Genomic DNA, 3,007 nt, shown 5'->3' with positions numbered 1-3,007 from the left:
GAGGTGGCACATGGCCTCCCTTTCAGGAGGGTTGTTTCACCTCGTGGGAGGCATGCTGGGAGGAGCAGAGTGGCTGGGGCTGGACAGGGAGCTGTGGTGTGAGGTTGTGGTGATTGGGGCTGCCTGTCCTCAAAACTGAGCACTTATCTTTAGTATGTCTTCTTAGACTCTTTGTACTGGTTGTGTGTCTCTGTCACTCTTCCAGATGTGTCTTCTCCCTTTTTTTTTAACAGATGAAAACTGATGAAGTTGGTCTGCAGCCAGAGCATGCACCAACATGACCAAAAGATGTCCCAGGAGCATGATATTCTTGGCTTTTCTTAATAAATGTTTGTTCTGTATAAAATATTACTTAATTGTGAATTTTGAAATATTTGTCAACTGATTATTTCTCTTTTTCATAAGCTGTGAACTTAATTTTGCATAGGTAAAGAGTTCCCATACTTAAGTTTTGGCCTCTGTGTTGCCCATTCATTCCTGTCCAGAACTGATGTGGTGTCAAAAAAGGCAAACAGGAATTCTTGCTCAAACTGGTTTAAGAAGCTGGTTATGTACCTTCCCCCTCTGTTTTTGCAAGGACAGAAAAACCCAAACAACCTGTAGAATCAGTACATTTGAGCAGCTACGTCGTAGACTTTATTCTTCCATCTTTTAATGTGGAGAATCTGACAGTTATTAAAAGAGGAAAAGCTGAAGTTATAATTGGCTCTTTTAGCATTGTTTAGCTGTCCTGTCTATCATGATCTTTACAGCTGCAAGCAATTAGTACATAACCTTCTGGGTTTTCACCTGTGGTCTGTAGTTTTTTGTATTGTAAAAAGATATTTACAGCGTAATACTCCCATATAGAAAAGAGTAAAATCATCTTAAAGGGGAAAAAATGTTTTGTTTTTGTAGATTTGCTACTGATTATTTGCTATTATTTTGAATAATACGTTGTCTGCTCTTTTGCTGGACTTTGCTTGATGCCTTTTTGAAAGTGTAAAGTGTACTTTGATATTGTCAGATTCCTGACAGTATGCTTAATGCTAGGGATGGCTTACAGGTTTCTAGCGTGTTTTGGTGGAAGTTTAGGATCTCCCAGAGATAGCCCTGTGTGGTGAAAACCTCTGAGCATGAGAAGGGCATGTGAGAAGAAGCCACCAAGTGCTGATTGCACAGCTGTCACAACACTTCCTTGTGCAGCTCTGTCCTGTAGCTTGCTCTTACAATGAAGCAGGCTTTCTGCTGTGAAGGAGCTTTGGCACAATGACTTCAGAGCTGAACTGAAACAGTGAGAGTGAGATCAGCCTGATGGCTGTATTCTTATCAACAAGAGCAAAGTGGAAGCTATAAAATAAAAAGTTTGGTGTGCGCAGCCTGTTAAATCAGTATATGGCTATGGAGGCTCCAGAGGCTCCAGAGCCAAGGGCAGTAATGGTGCAGAAAGAGGTCTCTAATGTGTGAAATTAAAGCATGAAGAGATGGTTTTCCCCCATATGAGAATAGAAGGAAAATCTTTTCCCATAGTTCCTTGCACCACCATGTCACTACCCCAGTTATATGTACCCAGCGAGCCTATGGGCTGTCCCTCTTTACCTTATGTCCTTTCCCCTATAAAGTTCTCCCTTCCCTGTTTCCCCATTGGCCCCAGTTTGCTGCAATCCTCCACCCCTGTTATCCCAGTGGCTCTCCCTCTCCCTGACCCCTCCTATGCACCACTTTACCCTGTTCCTATTGGACCCTGACCCTTGGATCCACCCCCTCAAACCCATAAAAATCCCTGGGCCCACGTGTCTTTGTTCCTGGACCCCTTCAGTGCGTGGCTGCAATAAACCCTGCTGGAACTCCATACAAAGACCCTTCCTGGCTCTCCACCATTGATCATCATCCCTGGCATGCTTGTGAGTGTGAGTGTGAGTGTGACTGCAGCCTGCCCAGACACTTTCCTCCCTGGGGGTGCTTTTGGGAAGGAAGCGTCACCTGACCATTGCACCCAACCCTACTTGAGGCTGAGAGTGTGTCCAAGACAAGGACATGCTTTCTCATATTTGTTTTTAGGGGTGTGATATTGTGGAGTAGTTCAGAATGCGAGTATTGAAAATGTTAAAGAGACTGGAAAAACATGAAAGGTTGGAATCTCATATGCCAGATACTGCTTCACTGTAAAGTCTTGGAAAAGCCAACACTGTTGAAAAGCTGGATATTGCAAGTTAGCCCATTAGTACAAACAAGGTATTAATTAAAGTTGCATGCACTATCAGATCTTTCTTCGTTGCTGATACTGTGATTTGTGGAACCTGCATACCCAAGGCTGTGACAAGTAATCCAAATCTCTGCAGCCAGGAACTTCTAGGTCAAGACTGGAAATCTGGTATAAGAATGATCCAGTACTACATCACTGTAGTTTTTGTTTGGGTATTTTTTTTTTTCAGGAGAAAATATAACTAATTTTCAGTGAAGTGATAAAACTCCTTCAGGTTGGCCATAATGCTCTTGAAAACAGCATCAGAAAGTTTCATCGCTGAAATGTGAAAATCTGCTTGAGCAACACAGATGTACTGATTTCTTTACTACTGCTGCTGGTAGGAAATGAGCCTGTGAAATCCATCCACACCTTTTGCACTCCAGTCACTGGAGCAGGGCTGAAGAGTAAGGTGGGAACTCTTAGTATGAACCTGTTGGACACTGGGAAGAGAAATATTTGTGTAATCCATTATTAGTAACATGTCCAGTAACTGGGCTGCTGCTTGTTCCCCAACATAAAACTATTAAATCATGTGTATTACTGATTTACTGTTCCCAGAGTGTTTTCTAATGCAGTCATATGCATGAGTTAGTACTGCAGAAATTTCTGTTGATTCCTACTAACCAGAAAGTGTTATTACTGCCGCCACCTTGTAGTTACCATCTGCATTCTTGCTTAGGTGGACAAAAGGCCTCTCTTGCAGGCAGGCTCCTTAAAAATTAGATTTGCAAATTTTACCTTTTTTTCTTTTTTCCCAAGGGATAAGGGGGAGCTCAGCTT

The 3,007-nt window shown here is 42.5% G+C and overlaps 1 non-coding gene across 1 annotated transcript; it reads left to right on the top strand.

Moving 5' to 3' along the window:
- The first annotated feature begins 453 nt into the window (after window positions 1-453).
- On the top strand, window positions 454-584 carry LOC148184415 (small nucleolar RNA SNORA13). The gene has a single exon (XR_015772438.1). It is a non-coding gene; the product is annotated as a small nucleolar RNA SNORA13 (small nucleolar RNA).
- Window positions 585-3,007: the final 2,423 nt, after the last annotated feature.

This window comes from Pseudopodoces humilis, chromosome 4 (assembly GCF_049639895.1).
Source record: "Pseudopodoces humilis isolate 2021_Gansu_Grassland_sample_001 chromosome 4, ASM4963989v1, whole genome shotgun sequence".
NCBI lineage: Eukaryota > Metazoa > Chordata > Aves > Passeriformes > Paridae > Pseudopodoces > Pseudopodoces humilis.
This window is presented reverse-complemented; position numbering and strand designations above follow the sequence as displayed.